Here is a 17,272-nt window from a genome sequence, read left to right as displayed (position 1 = left end):
CGGATCCGGCTCAAATTCTCTCAGAGTACACAAAAGACGTTAACGATGAAAAGTTATAAAAAACTAGAGTTTTCGTAAAACGGCGTGACCGTGGCAAAGCGTCAAACTTCAACGCCAAACAGGAAGTGAGAATAGCCGGTCTACAATTCCTATTGGCTTGGCTTTAAACAGCCATAACTTCGGTTCGCAGCATGCTACCGAGTCCAAATTTGGTATGTGGACTAAGACCACCAATAGGGACGAGCTGTAATTTCTGAAGCTCCGCCCCCTCTGTCTTCCTATTGGCCGGCCTTTAAACAGCTATAACTCCAAATGGCAGCATGCTACCGAGTCCAAAATTTATGGGTGGACTTTTTTTTTTCGAACTTTTTTTTTTAAACCTTTTTTTAGGTTTCGTTTCATTTGCTTAAGCTATGTAGCCTCCAAGACTTGTATCTTGGACAGAACGTTGAGGGCCCCGTTCATCGCTGCTTGCAGCTTTAATTCTGAATGTTTTATTGTGTCTTGTCTGGCAGGGTGACACTTCAGGAGACTATAAGAAACTGCTACTGAAACTCTGTGGAGGAAATGCCTAGGAAGTACCCCGACAACATACTGTACTGGACATCTTCTAAAATAAGACCAGATCTCATGTTATTGCTTTTGTCAAAGGGCCTTTCCATAATGTAGCTCTTGAAATTGTCAGGGTGCGAGTTCAGTGGACCCAAATGCAGTACGACACAAGGCAGGAATCAGTTCTGGAGGTTTATTTTCCAACTCAAACTTCCCTTAAAATGGGGATGTCAAAACAAGGACAGCACAACAGGACACAGGTGGAGAACAATCACAAATATAGCTGCAAGCAGCAATAATACGGGGCCAGTGAATGAGAGAGAGAGAGAGACATGGAAACGGAATAGATTGAAGAGAGAGAGAGATGGAAGCAGAATGGATTGATTGGACGTCTCAACCTATTGCCATTAAAAGGAATCAAACCCTCAACCTTCAGATTGACAGGCTGCAACACTACCTATAGTGCTATAGCTTTGTCCAGGCTGAGGTTGTCTGTTGAAGATAAAAGTGAACCAGTGAAAGCAGCCGATCTACAAGCTCAGAAACACGTTGCTATCTGAAAAGTTTTGAGATTGTAGATCGGCTATTTTCAGAATGAAGTATGTCATACATTGCAAAAACATACCTTCTCAAATAAGCATTTCATGTTATCTTTACCCTTTGCACATGTATTCATTGATACATTCATGTTTTTTGCAATTCAACTTAAATTAGTCTGCATCAAGTGAGGCTTGAACCAGCAACCTTGCAGTCATGAGGCACTCACTTAAGGAGAAGCCATTGGACCAACAGACAAGACCTGTGAAAAAAGAGATAACACAGCAGCCGATCTACAAGCTCAGAAACACGTTGCTATCTGAAAAGTCGTGAGATTGTAGATCGGCTATTTTCACAATTTTGTCATATATTGCAAAAAATACTCTCTCCAAGAAGCATTTCATGTTACCTTTAACAGTTGCGCATGCATTAATTGATACAGTCATGTTTTGTGCGATACAATTGAAAAGTAGCCAGCAAGAGTTGAGGCTTGAACTGGCGACCTTGGATCCAGAGGCTGATGCTGAAGCGAGACGCCATTGGACCAACAGACCACAACCAGTGAAAAAAGAATTCACACTAACACTAACACTAAGATCACTCGTTCACAAACCATTTACCAATAGAGAAATTGTATGTCTCCTCGAAACCGAAACCAGTGAAAGCAGCCGATCTACAAGCTCAAAAAACGTTGCTATCTGAAAAGTTGTGAGATTGTAGATCGGCTATTTTCACAATGAAGTACGTCATACATTGAAAAAACATACTCTCAAATAAGCATTTCATGTTATCTTAACCGTTTACACATGTATTCATTCAACCCGATCTCCAGAGATTACCGTAACATTGCACGGAACGAGTGCACTTCATTCCGTGGATAGCCGCCTCGGAACTCCCGAATTGCGTGCATATGGTACGGCGCTGCCTTGTGACAAAACCATTTCGGAGGCGCGCAGTCACAGGCGAATTGTCACCCCGTGAAGGACCACCGAGGGAGCTAAGGCGACCGAGTTGCCGTCCTGAACGGTGTGACATTCGCCTGTGCCTACTCAGCGCCGTTTGAGTTATGTACCGATAGGCACAGAATCGTAAATTTTATTGTGCGGACTGCTCTGCTTCCGGGTTTTTCCGTGTTGCGACTGGTTACGCCCACCGTGGGACTCGCCGTACATATGCACGCAATTTGGGAGTTCCGAGGCGACTATCCACGGAATGAAGTGCACTCGTTCCGTGCAATGTTACGGTATTCTCTGGAGATCAGGCTGATTCATTGATACAGTCATGTTTTTTGCAATTCAACTTAAATGAGTCTGCATCAAGTGAGGCTTGAACCGGCAACCTTGCGGTCGTGAGGCACTCGCTTAAGGGAGAAGCCATTGGACCAACAGACAAGAACCTGTGATACAGGACATCAGACAGATGATACAGTTTCACGCAAATAGATGAAAAATCCTGGGTTTAAGTGTTTTTCAAACTGCTCAAAATTGCGGACAATCTAAGGGCGGAGCTTACTGGTCAACGTGATACATGTGTTCCTCATGAGTCAAGGCACATGTGTAAGCAGGTTTAATGGCTGTCGGCCAAACGAGGCATGACTTTTGCCTGTTTAAAGTTTGCATTTAAAAGAAATCGCTATAGCGCCCCCCTTTGACCAATTGGAGTAAGATTGGTTTCAGTGATATTTGGAATGACCCTCAACATTACCGCAAAGTTTCAAAGAAATGTGAGTCTGCATGTATGTGTTAGGGGCATATGAATAATTGTCATAAAACTGCAATATTCATTGGCTCATTAAAGCTTCATTTTTTCACTTATGGAAAATCTTTTGCTGCTTGTTTGTCGGCATAGGTCCAAAGTTCATGTGTAAAACGTTTCGTGCAGATTACTCAAAAATCCCAGGAGGTTTTAACAGTTTTTCATATAATTCAAAATGGTGGGAGATCTAAAGGTCAGAGGTCAAAAGGGTGAAAGTTGTTCAGCATGAGGAGACGCATATGTGTATCCAAGTTTCATGGCTGTAGGTCAAACAGGGCATGAGTTGTACCTGTTCAAAGTTGGCATTTTTCTATAGCGCCACCTTTTGACGAAAGATTGTGAGAATTATTTCTTGATAGTTTTTCATGACCAGAATGGTTCAGCCAGAACTGCAAAAAGTGGCAGAAGAAAAAAGAGGGGAACATTAATACAGGTCCAGAGCTGAGCTCTGGCCCCGTAAATACATACTGGTGAGACAAGACAGGAAGCGATAACAAGGCAGACAGGAAACAATACTACAAAGTAAAGGTGCAGAACAGCACAGCAAAAGGCAGCAACAGAATGACAGATACAATTATACAAATGGAACACGCAGTATGCAGAGCATACAAAATGCACTTTAGGCCACAACCATAAAAGGGCATCTTCAAGGTCTAAATAATAAAGTCGGCCTAACCGGCCTAAAGTGTCCATGACCAAATAAGGGCATTCAAGCTCTAAATAATAAAGTCAAAGTCCACGGCCCGAGGAGCGGACCGTGACAGAAATAGTGTTGTTGATTCTTGTTGATTATTCTTGTGGAGTGAAATCATGTATTCACATACAGTACTGTATGCAATATGTTTCCATCCATTAAATGTCACATTGTATTAATTCATGATGTACTTTTGTATTTTGTTTTATTACCCTGCTGCATTGTTTCATTTAATAAGCCATGCATTCCTGTTACATTTATTAATAATCTGATGTCTTTTCAGGGATAAATTCAGGATAGGCCTACTGAACATTGTTTGCGTTGTGTCATTGTCATTATATATGTTTAGTAGAAGATATCAAAATCCTCATATAAGTTGTAATACTGCACTGTGGATCAGTTACAATGGGGTGTCCTACTTTTCACCCTGGCTGTGTGGCCACTAGGGGTGGGATCCGGAACCAGAGGAATCGGATCCAACATCGAGGAAAGGGAATCGGTTCCACTACATTTCCAGAACCGGTTTTATCACACTGTCAGTGGTTTTAATTTCAAGAACCGAGTTACAGTCCTGTAAGGGTCCATTTGGAACTAGGCATGTAACGATTCACTCAACTCACGATACGATTCGAATCACGATTCGAGGTTCACAATACGATTTTTCACGTTTTCTTTAGCACATTTATTTTCCAGACAAATTACTGAAAAACCTTGATTATTCTTTTACAAAAATCATGTATTTTTTTAAAAACTTTTCTCTTATCCTCTTTTTAATATATGAAATTAAATAAAGCCTTTTTATTCATGAGGTACATGCATTAACTGACACATTAAGACATATACTTTTTTATTTGTAAAATAATAACTTTAACTATATAAGTCTTATGAAATAAATGAATTTTAAAACATATACCCCAGATGAAATAAATTATAAAGAAAACCTCTTCAAATAAACAAAACTAAGGCTTAGCCTTAGGATTTACAAGTTTTTTTTTAATCTATGCTACATTCTCAGCATTCTGTATAAGACATTTATGTAATAAGGGAAACTGTTTTAAACTGCTCCAAATAAGATTAGATAATAATTACTTGATTAGTATCAATGAAATATATATATCTGAAAGACAGTGTTGAAAGGAGTTTGACGTTGTCAGCGGTCTGATACAATTGTTAAATTATTCAATTAGATTATTATTCATTGCACTCTACAGCGGCACTGAGGCACTCCAGAATTAGCCGTTTTCATTAGATGCCTATCAGTTGTATTAGTTGTTTCCTACAGAGTTTAAATCAGACAGCTAACATTACATTACATTACATTACAGTCATTTAGCAGACACTTTTATCCAAAGCGACTTACAATAAGTGCATTCAACATAGGTAGGGAACGAAACTACTAATCACCAGAAGTCTTATGTGCATTTCCTGCAAAAACAAGCAACCAAGAGTATACCTAGTGCTAAGGTAAAAGTGCAATATATCAGCTACCTACTTTCTTAAACAGATGAGACACAATAGCAAAATCAAATGAGCACGAGCTAAAACAAATAAGTGTATCGACTAAACAAGATCCAATAAAACAATACAAAAATAAAACAAGAGTTCGTACAACAGCAAGTAGGCCAGGCAAAGAGGAAGGGTAGTGTTTCCTGAAGAGGTGGGTTTTCAGCCTGCGGCGAAAGATGGGCAGTGACTCTGCTGTCCTGACATCAGTGGGAAGTTCATTCCACCACTGTGGGGCCAGAACAGAAAAAAGTTGTGACCGTGTCGATCGACCAGAAGGACCATTGAGTGACGAGGCAATCAGTCGCCCCGAGGTGGCAGACCGAAGTGGTCGGGCAGGGGTGTAGGCATCGACCATAGCCCCGAGGTAAGAAGGAGCTGTTCCTTTCACTGCCCTATAGGCTAGCACCAGGGTTTTAAACTGAATGCGAGCCGCTATGGGGAGCCAGTGCAGAGAACGGAGAAGGATAGTTGTGTGGGAGAACTTGGGGCGGTTGAACACCAGACGAGCCGCAGCTTTCTGAACAAGCTCCAGAGGTCTGATGGCTGATGCCGGAGCACCAGCAAGGAGGGAGTTGCAGTAGTCCAGGCGGGAGATGACAAGAGCCTGGATGAGCACCTGGGCTGCCTTCTCCGTGAGGAAGGGGCAAATCCTCCTGATGTTGTAGAGGAGGAATCTACAGGACCGTGTCACTGATGCGATGTTAGCCGAGAACGACAGTTGATCGTCCAAGGTCACACCCAGATTCTTTGCAGTCCGAGTTGACGTCACCACAGCATTATCAATGGTGATGGCCATGTCTCGGTGCGGACAGCCCTTCCCCGGGAGGAACATCAGCTCGGTCTTGTCCAGGTTGAGCTTCAGGTGGTTCGTCGACATCCACTCCGAGATGTCAGCCAGACAAGCAGCAATGTCACTTGTGTGTCAGAGGGGGGGAATGAGAGGATCAGCTGGGTGTCATTGGCATAGCAGTGGTAGGAAAAGCCATGGGAGTGGATGACAGCACCAAGAGATGTAGTGTAGAGAGAAAAAAGAAGAGGACCCAGAACCGAGCCTTGGGGAACCCCAGTAGTGAGCCTGTGTGGTTCTGACATAGACCCTCTCAGCATCACCTGGTGGGAGCGACCCGTCAGGTAGGATGCAAACAGGGAGAGTGCAGAGCCTGAGACACCCATCCCCTCGAGGGTGGAGAGGAGGATCTGATGGTTCACCGTGTCGAACGCTGCAGACAGGTCCAGGAGTATCAGGACGGAGGAGAGAGAGTTCGCTCTAGCGGCATGGAGTGACTCACTGCCAGGAGGGCAGTCTCTGTCGAGTGACCCACCAGACTGGTTGGAGTCCAGGAGGTTGTTCTGGTGGAGGTAGGAGGACAGTTGTTTGAAGACAGCACGTTTGAGAGTTTTAGATAGGAAGGATAGAAGGGAAACCGGTCTGTAGTTCTTGATCTGAGAGGGGTCAAGTGTTGGTTTCTTCAGGAGGGGGGTGACTCTGGCAGTCTTGAAAGCAGAGGGAAAGTAGCCAGACGTCAGAGAGGTGTTAATAAGGTGGGTTAAGAAGGGAAGAAGTTCAGGTGCAATAGACTGCAGCAGAGTGGATGGGACCGGGTCCAGAGAGCATGAGGTGGGGCGACTAGAGGTAACAAGGAGAAGGACCTCGTTAGGGGAGAGGGGAGAAAAGTGGGATAGAGAGGGGGAGGGGGGGGGGAAGAGGAGTAGATGAAGGTAGAGAGGGGGGGTGGCAGGCAGACGGGTGTGGGTAGTGCGCAGGGCACCAGCCGGGGGAGGAGGGAAGGAGGATCGGATATCGTTCACCTTCTTGTCAAAGAAGTTGGCGAAATCGTCAGGGAGGAGGGACGAGGAGGGAGGAGGGGGTGGTGGTTGCAGGAGAGAGGAGAAAGTTTCAAAGAGTTTTTTAGGGTTGGAGGCAGAAGCCTGAATTTTAGTGTAGAAGAAAGCAGCTTTAGCAGCTGATAGAGAGGAGGAAAAAGTAGAAATGAGAGATTGGAAGGTGAGAAGGTCCTCCAGGAGGTTGCCATTTCTCCATTTGCACTCAGCCGCTCTCAGGCTCCGTCTCTCAGTCCGCACTGAGTCCGACAACCAGGGGGCAGGTGGAGTTTGGCGTGCAGGCCTGGTGGTGAGGGGACAGAGATGGTCGAGAGAAGAGGATAGAGTAGAGAAAAGAAGATCTGTGGCGGTATCAGGGGATAAAAGAGCAAAGGATTCAGGGGCAGGGAGAGCAGAGAGAACAGAAGAGGAAAGATCAGTGGAGGAAAGTGAGCGAAGATTGTGACGTGAGGAAATCATGTGGGTATGGAGGGGCTGTGAGGGGGGAGAGGAGAGAGAGAGAGAGTAGGACATGAAGTAGTGATCAGAGAGTTTCAGAGCGCACTCAATGTCGAAGGTCCTACATTGACGGTGCCTTTGTTCGGCTAGCCGCTTTGAAAGCTACCGCTTTCAGAGCAGGTGTTTTAAAACAACTTCAACTGATTGCTAATTGTCTGCCAGGACTGGAGCCCCTAGTATGAACAAGGCAATTGGCCTGGTTCAGCTGAAACTCCCTCTGATAGGGCAATCAGGTCACACCTCACAATATAGCTCTAATGCTTTTAAACAAATTACTTTTAAACACACTAACTATATTCAGCACTGATACTCTGAAGCAAGCAAAGTACAGCTAAGCAACCTGATAATACAAGAAAATATATACTCAGACTACAGGTGAGTCAGGCAGTTACAGAGTTCCTCCAGGAGATTGAATAACACAGTGGAGAGACTTTGGCTGAACAGACTTTAAATACACCTTGAGAATCTGGAGACTCCTCCCCTAGTATCAACAAGGCAATTGGCCTGGTTCAGCTGAAACTCCCTCTGATAGGGCAATCAGGTCACACCTCACAATATAGCTCTAATGCTTTTAAACAAATTACTTTTAAACACACTAACTATATACAGCACTGATACTCTGAAGCAAGCAAAGTACAGCTAAGCCACCTGATAATACAAGAAAATATATACTCAGACTACAGGTGAGTCAGGCAGTTACAGAGTTCCTCCAGGAGATTGAATAACACACTGCGTCGTCAGACGGGGGAGGGGGTAAACGGTATAGTTTGGGCTATTCATCAATCAAATAAACATGTTTACATGGGACGCACATTTCCCTCTTTATGCAGTGCGATCGCCTAGTTGTTTATATTTCATAGCCTGAGAGGACGTGAACCCCATCGACATATAAAGGTAGACGCCTCCTCTGGCTCTGAGGCGTCTGTCTGGCGGGCGCGCTTCCGCTTCCGGGGGGCCAGCTGGAAACGTTCGCGTGCGTCACAGATTGGCCAGTGCCCGTGCCCCCCGGAAATATGGCGGCCACCATACGAAACAGGTCGCTCCAACGAACTGCAGAGGCCAATGAGGTATCTAGGTTTCTATATCTATGGTGAACCCCACTCTGCCGTTCATAGCCTGCCGTTGAGTGAGTGAAGAAAAGACCGAACGCAGGCAGCTATGGTGGCCCTGAGGGGACAAAATAGTAGGCGGAGAACAAGGCAGGGAGTCTGACTCGATTGCGCCCTCTGCTGGTTGCATCGCGATGTATGTTTTTATGAAAACGATTTAAATCGTCACCATTTTGAATCTTATTAAATCGATTTACGATAAATCGTTACATGCCTTTTTGGAACCCCCTCACGTAATCCAGAGGGTCCCTGGACCTCACTTTGAGACCCACTACAATAATATGTATGCAATACTGTATGTATGATTTAATTTGTGTTATCAAATTATAATGAACGCCAAAATTATATATAATGTTTTTTTTTATTATATTGGTATCGTTTAAGGGAATCGTTGTGGAACCGGAATTGTTAAAAACGTATTTTGAGTACTTAAAAAAACGCTATATAAATTATTATTATTTATCCCACACCTATAATTAGAATGGCCTAGCCATGGTGTTCGTCAGGAGTCTGCCAGCACACCAGCAGTCCAACTGCCTCCAAACTTGCCACAAAATTATAATTTTTAAAATCTGTAAGGTTCCCAACCCTAGGGGATTGGAACCTTACATTTTATTTTATTTTATTCTATTTTTGTTTGCTTTATTGTTAAATTGGTTCTAACTGTAATTGTATTCTTGCTCTGTAAAGCACTTTGAGCTGCATTTCATGTCATGAAAGGTGCTATACAAATAAAGTTTATTATTATTATTATTATTAGTGACCACCAGCTTCAAAAGTTTACATCAGGACTTTACTAACATTTGTGTAGTAACGTCGGGCTGCCCTAGTGTAGCGGTTAGAGCATACACCTTTCATGCGGAAGGTTGTGGGTTTGATCCCTGCCTGGGGTCGACGTCAGCAAGGGCATGCGGTCGCAATGTGTTCCTAACGCCAAATCAAATGTTCATATCTGGGCCAAGTTCCTGAGAAAGCACGTTTGACGTCTGTCCTGGACAGGGGTCTCCAGACGTAAAAACAGATGATGAGACTCAGTCAGACGGTCCTGCCACCTGAAGGACAGGCACAAGCACATGACTATAAATTAAGCCATGACTTCCCTTAGGTACAGTATGATGTGTTTATGGTCACTGGTGCAAAGGCCTGCAGATAGATGTAAATACGTCAGGCAATGAGGACAAATGATGCAGACGCACACACATTTGGACATTTTTGGGGGTTTTGGGATGACGCAAAAAAAGATTTTTTTTTAAATCCCACAGGTAACGTTAGTCATCCAGGAAGGTTTGTTCGCATCAGATATCCGACTCCATTGCTTGGCCATTAAATCCCCCAGATCATAGGCCTATTTCTACTTAAAAGTATTGTCATTGTGCGGTGACATATATGCAACACAGTGACTCCGTTTTTGTATTTGTTGATTCTCTAGAGTGCCAAGCGCAAAGTGCATAGGCACCCTATTATATTTGCTGGTATTCTTCTTAGTATTCAAACGTATTAGTTTAAGTTCACTTTATTGTGAATTATTTAATCCACAGCTTATGCACACAGAGGCAATTTCAGTATCAAAGTCTCGATTAAAACCAGAATGAGTCTGATGATGTTTTCACTTTTCCCCTGGAAATGTTTATAAAGTAAAGAAAAACATGTTTTCTTCATAGGGATATCAGAGATAATATCTCTGATATTATGATATATGATATTCTAATCATTGTATTGGTTATTATGATAGAGATACAAACAGCTATGGTATGCCAGTGGTATCCTTGATCCAGTCGAGGTAATAGCAAACATCCATGAATGCATACATTTCCACCACTCGAAGAATGAACACCAAAAATCTGGTCGTTATACACCAATCCTCCACCTGAGTCACCCTGAGAGAGAGAGAGAGAGAGAGAGAGAGAGAGAGAGAGAGAGAGAGAGAGAGAGAGACAGACAGACAGACAGACAGACAGACAGACAGACAGACAGACAACAGGTTTACAGAAATTACAAAGACTTACGAAGACTGTAAATTACAAAATTACAAAGGTGAGGATTTCACCCTCACATTTTATTCCCATTTAAAATTATTCTCTGTTTACCGTTATTATTATTAATAAGAAATGAGTGAATGCTGAAATGAAATAGAAGGTGAAAAGGTGAAAGGTAAAAAATTAAATGCTCCTTTGACAGTTTATTATACTACAATATGTCAGTTATTGGAAAACATTAATTGAATTGTTAAAGTTGTATGTTAACATGCGTACTTACAGGACATGCATCAATACCAGTACCAAGAGTTTTGGCACATACGACTTGCAGTGGTGTAAAGTAACTAAGCCCATTTACTTAAATACAATCTTGAGGTCCTTTTACTTTACTGGAGTATTTCCAATTGTCTATACTTTTACTTCTACTCCACTACATCTCAGAGGCAAATATTGTACTTTTACTCCACTACAATGAATTGAAAACTTTAATTACTAGTTACTTTGCAGATATAAATTATTACATTATAAAAAATACATTAACCACTTTAGCCGTATAATATACCAAGGCTATTTGAAAATAGCCGATCTACAAGACGTGTCGTGAGCTTGTAGATCTGCTATTTTCCAACATTTTAGTACTTTACTTTTGGTACTTTAAGTACATTTTGATACCACTACTTTTGAACTTTTACTCAAGTCAAATTTGAATTCCGGACTATTACTTGTAACAGAGTACTTCTACATTGCAGTATTGCTACTTTTACTTAAGTAAAACATTTGAGTAATTTTTCCACCACTGACGACTTGGCGGTCAAAGTGGAGTAAGAATTAATTGGATATAAACATATCCAATTTGACTGTGTGTGTGCAGTGTTGTAGTGCTACTTTTAGAAGTGGGGGAGCGCTAGCCTCGCGGAGACTATTTTGCACTGGAAGATTCGTCTGGTCCCGGGTTAAAGTGACACAGTCAGTTCTAATGCAGATGGAGACCTTTAATTGTTGTGTGGCCCTCCTCAGTGCACATGGTCAAATCCTGTCTCTTAACGCTGTCCTGTCTAATAATTAAAAAAAAGCAAATACACTGTCTTTACTGTACAGTATATCCCCTTACACATGATTAACACTATTGGATCCTTCTTACAGTGGGCAGAAAACCACAAGAGCTACAAAATTCTACGGCCACGTCACTCTGACTCAGACATAACCATAACCATCCTGATACGCCCATATATAGGCAGGACCATGGCCCCGACTCTGACTCAGACATAACCATATATATATATATATATATATATATATATATATATATATATATATATATTGATTAGAAAACTAGTCGTATTGAAAAAGGTGCGCACATTTTGAAGGGGATTGAGCCATGCCGAATGTTGCAATCAGTCACCTTCAGCTGTTTTTTCATAATAATAATACAAATATTACTGCAGTTTCAGCGAATGACTGTAATCCGGTTAAGAATACTTTCCATAAGCCAACTGCTGGTTGAACCAAACTGACTGTCTGTCATGCTTTAGTCCCGCCCCCAAGTGCTCTGTGTGTGTTTAGCAAAAAATGGTTTGCAAAAATCTGCCTCCTGGTGGCGCTATGACAGGCCGATCTGAAAAATTCGGGGAAGAGGTTCTGCTCTGGCATCCAGGGAGTGTGCGTGCACAGTTTCGCTGCTGTCTCCAACGGTGCTGGAGAAATGCTCACAGATGGACACACACGCACACGCACACTCACACTCACACACACACACACACACACACACACACACACACACGCCTTCGGCCTGGCGGAGACAACTACAACAGATTCAAAAGTGCTTAAAACAGTACCTAAAAACAGCTTAACCAAAAACCAAAACAAATTGATGAAAACTGGCACATCTCAAGTAAAAGTGTTAAAAAACATTGCCCTGAACCGACCAAATTGATGGTAAGGAACGGAATTTTCAAATGACACTGCCAATTGTCTCATTCCATGAGTTGGCCCACTGACAGAGAATGCTGCTTTGCCCAACTCTGCCTGAGCATGAGGAACCTTGAGCGTTAAAAAGGCACTGGAGCAGGTCCGGTAAGTGTTATTGTTCCGTGTCAGCAAAGAACAAATAGCAGGGAGAATTCCAGCAATGGCATTAAAGGAGAATACCGGACAAATTAAGTGTTGCCTTTGATGTCTCGTTACTCACCGACCGACGTGAAAAGTGGCGTACTTTTTTTCCATAGATTCCCGTGTCGTCATTTTTTAAACCCCCTCCGTTGTCAGAATGGGAGCGCGTGGGTCAGTGAGATTCGTCTATTATAACCGAGGCAAAGTTGTTTTTCTCTCTACTCCTAGTCATTGTGGAGTCTCATGATAGTCAAACGTGCGTTGAAATTTCCTGCGAGGCCACCGTCAATGGCGAACGAGTTAACACTGGATGCTTGTTTCTTTCCAGAACCTGGCAACTCGTGTTGCCAGATTCTGGAAACAAGCAAAAAAAAAAATGACGACACGGGAATCTATGGAAAAAAAAGTACGCCACTTTTCACGTCGGTCGGTGAGTAACGAGACATCAAAGGCAACACTTAATTTGTCCGGTATTCTCCTTTAAATGATTTCGTAAATGGTTAAGTTGTGAAAGCACAAAACATCTTAATCCATTATATTTAAATTGCCGTAAATGAGTTCTCTTCTGATGCTGCATTGCAAACTGATTTTTACATCACCTCAGAACCACCATATTTTAAATAACACTGTACTACAGTTGTTCTCCATTGATGACCTGATCATCAACAGAGATGACACGGATGATCTCATAACCCACTTTGAGGTACTCGGCCCACTGATTTAGAAACACTGGATTTGTATGCCTAATGCACATTGGCTGCAAAAACATAAAGCTGAAATGCCCTAGGTTGGTGTAATTGTGAACTAACTGATGGGAAGATTAAACAAGTCTGTTTCAAACCCTCCAAACCAACAACAAAAAAGGCTTTAATATCATGTAGTTTCAGGATGGCCAAGTTCACAGTTTACTGACTGCTATTTATTTCTTGTTAACTAGCTTGACTAGTGTCTGATTTCGTAAGAAGGGTTGTTGTGATGCGTCTAGTGTGTTGGTGGAGTGCCCAGTGCCTGTCACTTCTCACTGTCAACTCTCACCACTGGCTAGCAGAATGCGAACGGGAGAGCCGAGTGTGTAAGCCTCTCCCTGCCAGTACATAGCCTCTCTAACAGCAAGCCCTATGTAGTGCCTCCTCGTGGCGACACACGGTAACTGGGTACATCTCGGACCCCGGCTGAACTACAAGGGACTCTGAGGAGGTTTGACCCCCAGACGTGCGGCACGCAGGCCTACCGGTGTGTGGACATGCCCTGGTGCCCACGAACCAGCCCCCAACTATGGGTTAAATAGTACCACTGCCTAGTGGGTTCCTTGGGAGAGGAATAGGCTAAGGGAGGCAACCCCTACAGAAAATCAATCCCTTTGGGTTGGCGTCAGGAAGGGCATCCGGCTGTAAAAATTTGCTCCAAATATTCTCATATGGCTGGACAAACACAGAAGAGGTGGGGTACAGCCTTAAGTACCCCGTGGGCATTCTCATCAGCCTACGACAAACAGAATGATTAAGAAGGAGGCCAAGCCGCAGGTGGATTACATCCAGGAGATGACGGCCATCGGCTCGATGTACTGCGGGGAGGTCAGAAGCGGAACAGAGAGGAGCAGGAGGTGCGTGTCAGGGTTGCTACATGGAACATCGGTAGCCTGTCGTGTCGGTCAGGGGAGGTGGTCGATGCTCTGCACAGGAGAAGGGTGGATGTCTGCTGTGTTCAGGAGTCGAGATGGAAGGGTGGAAGCGCAAGGATGTTGGGCGTGATTGGTAGAAGGTACAAGTTCTTCTGGCAAGGCTGCAATGAAGGGACAGGTGGTGTTGGAGTTCTTATCACTGAAAAGTGGATAGACCAAGTGCTAAGTGTCAGTAGGGTAAATGAGCGGATCCTCTTTGTGAAGATGATTCTTGGGAAGCGCCTGACAAATGTCATATCACTCTATGCCCCTTAAGTTGGCAGATGTGTGGATGAGAAGGATGTGTTCTGGGACAAGGCCATTATGGTGTTGTCGGGGATCCCTCAGGATGAGGCTATAATCCTTGGAGGTGACCTGAATGGACATGTGGGAAGGGAGTCAGGTGGCTTTGATGGAGTCCATGGTGGTCAGGGATATGGCCTGAGGAACATGGAGGGAGAGAGGATTCTGGAATTTGGAGATGCACTGGAGCTGGTGGTGTGCAACACACTTTTCAAGAAGGACGAAGCCAAACTAGTAACATACAGTTCGGGCGGATGTAAGAGCACAATAGATTACATCAGAAAGGAGGACCGCGTCCTGGTCAGGAATGTCAACGCAATTGCTGGAGAAGAGTGCGTGTCTCAGCACCGCCCAGTCATCGGAGATCTAACTCTGCGAGCCAAGAAAGTGGCGGCAAAAAAGCATCTCCACAAGTTGAAGGTGTGGAGGCTACAGAAAGCAGAGAGTCGAACAGAGTTTAGGGAGAAGATTGAGCAAAGCAGAGCTGAGGAAGTGGAGGAAGCGATGAAATCAGGAGATGTGGGTGGAAAGTGGCAGGCAATGAAGAAAGCCCTGCTCAAAGTAACAGAGGATGTATGTGGGTGGACAAGGTGTGAGGCAAGACAAAGTGGTGGAATGACAGCGTTGAAAGTGCAGTGAACGAGAAGAGGCGGTGCCATAAAGTATGGAAGAAATCTAGGGATGAGGCAGATAGAGTACGGTATGTAGAGGCAAAGAGGGTGTCTCGGACAGCAGTATGGCAGGCCCAAGAGGCCAAGAGGAAAGAATTTGCAAGTGAGCTGGAGAGTGAGAGAGGGCAAAAGAGCTTCTTCAAGATAGCAAAGCAGATGGTGAAGGAGAGGCGTGATGTGACCGGTGCAAGCTGTGTGAGGGATGAAGATGGCAACATCGTGACAGACAACAGAGGAGTGAAGGAAGTATGGCGAAGGTACATGGAAAGGCTGCTGAATGTGGAGAATGACTGGGATGGAGAGGCGGGATGTGACGAGGTGGAGGGTGAATGCTGCCCGATCATGCCAATAGAAGTGGTGAAGGCCCTGAAAGCCATGAAGGAGGGAAAGACGGCTGGGCCATCTGGAGTGGTGGCGGAGATGCTGAAGGCGGCAGGGGATGTCGGTGTGCACTGGATGACTGACCTGTGCAACAGTGTCGTGACTGAGGGACACATTCCAGAAGACTGGACAAAAAGCATCCTGGTGCCACTATTCAAGGGGAAGGGTGATCCACTCGCATGCGGGTCATACAGGGCAATTAAGCTGCTGGAGCATGGAATGAAAGTGCTAGAGAGGGTGTTGGAAAAGAGGGTGAGGACACAGGTAGATGTGGATGAGATGCAGTTTGGCTTCATGCCCGGTAAAGGTACAACAGATGCAATCTTTGTCACCCGACAGATGCAAGAGAAACATAAAGAGAAGAGGAAGAGGTTGTACTATGCTTTTGTTGACCTGGAAAAAGCATTCGATAGGGTGCCAAGAGAGGTGGTGAGGTGGGCCCTGAGGAAGTCTGGAGTGGAGGAGGGACTGGTCAGGGTGGTCATGGCTCTTTACAGTGGAGCATGTACAGTAGTGCAGTGGAGTAAAAGGTAGCCTGCAAGTGGCCAGCGAAATATTCCAGTGCAAGCGGTGCAGGGGAGAAGTCGCACAGGTAGATGCAGCCGAGCAAGAGGGTTTGTAGTAGACGGGGAGACGTATGAGGTGGTGGACAGTTTCTGCTACCTGGGAGACATGCTTAACGCTGATGGGGGGGGTGGACCTAGTGGTGACCACAAGGGTGAGAAGTGGATGGCAGAAGTTCAGGGAACTCATGCCCTTCCTAACATCCAAGGCCCCATCCCTGAAGATGAAAGGGCAAGTGTACTCAGCCTGCGTCAGAAGTGGCATGACATACAGTATGGAAGTGAGACATGGGCCCTGAGGGTGGAGCATGAAGAGAAGCTGAACAGAGCAGAGATGAGGATGATCAGATGGATGTGCGGTGTATCACTGAGGGAGAGAAAGACCAGTGCAGAGCTGAGACAGAAGATGGGAGTGGAGGCCATAGTGGATGTGGTGAGGAGAGGCAGACTGCGATGGTATGGACACGTTGTAAGGAAGGAGGAGAATGATTGGGTTAAGAAAGTAATGTTGATGTTGAGGCCGGCCTAAGAAGACCAGGGGCCTGTTCCTCAAAAGGTGAATTAAATAAGCCTGGATTTAAGTCAAATCCAGGCTTGACAAAGTCGGGTCCGTATAGCCTGGTTTATTCGGTTCCTGGAACGCCAAGCCAGGCTGAAAAGGAGCGACTTTGTCGAGCTAGGCCTTGTCAAGCCAGGCTGTGTCGAGCCAGGATAATGAAGCCAGGCTTCACTTATTTCTATAAAAGACCATGAAAGTCGATAGCAGAATCCTTGAACTTGACCAATCATGGAGCCCAAAACCAGAGCGGCGTTCTTCTCTGTGGCTGAACAGCAGCACTGCAGCAGCTCATGGAATCTTACAAGGAAGTAAAATTTATAATAAGCAAGAAAGGAAACACGGCCGCAATAAATATAGATCCAGGGAGAAAGCGTGGCAAAGTATTGCCGACAAATTAAATGCACAAGTTGTCCAAAAATATGCAATTAATTTATATACAAATCCATAAATATATAATTCAGAATTGAATAAGTGTAGAAAAACTCATTGGTTTATGATTGGAGTCATTGGACTAACAGCTATTTCACAAAACTTGAAGAACAAGGCACTGGATTAAT

This window comes from Gymnoscopelus braueri (assembly GCF_963280865.1).
Source record: "Gymnoscopelus braueri genome assembly, chromosome: 7".
In the NCBI taxonomy this organism is placed as follows: domain Eukaryota; kingdom Metazoa; phylum Chordata; class Actinopteri; order Myctophiformes; family Myctophidae; genus Gymnoscopelus; species Gymnoscopelus braueri.
The sequence above is the reverse complement of the archived record's forward strand: the minus strand, read 5'-3'. Positions refer to the sequence as shown.